The sequence below is a fragment of the Pteropus vampyrus genome, unplaced genomic scaffold (genome assembly GCF_000151845.1).
Source record: "Pteropus vampyrus isolate Shadow unplaced genomic scaffold, Pvam_2.0 Scaffold507, whole genome shotgun sequence".
NCBI lineage: Eukaryota > Metazoa > Chordata > Mammalia > Chiroptera > Pteropodidae > Pteropus > Pteropus vampyrus.
This window is the reverse complement of record NW_011889288.1, coordinates 42623-42893: the sequence shown is the minus strand read 5'-3', so window position 1 is coordinate 42893 and position 271 is coordinate 42623.

Genomic DNA, 271 nt, shown 5'->3' with positions numbered 1-271 from the left:
TTTGGAGAAAGATTTTTTTTAAGAAATCCAAATGGCCCCAAGAAATAAATGAAAATTTCTAAATATTTTTCGTTCAAATTTGAGGAAAACTGTGAGAGTGGGAAAATGGGTTAGAGTGGAAAAAGATCTAAATATTAGAGCAGAATGTAAGATAAAACTAAATTACTTACATTATATAGAGAAGGTGAATTCAAATAAGTAGCAATTCCAGTAAATAAACAGAAGAGGTATATTCTACTTCCATAGTCACTGGCTCCAAACTTTTGGCTAT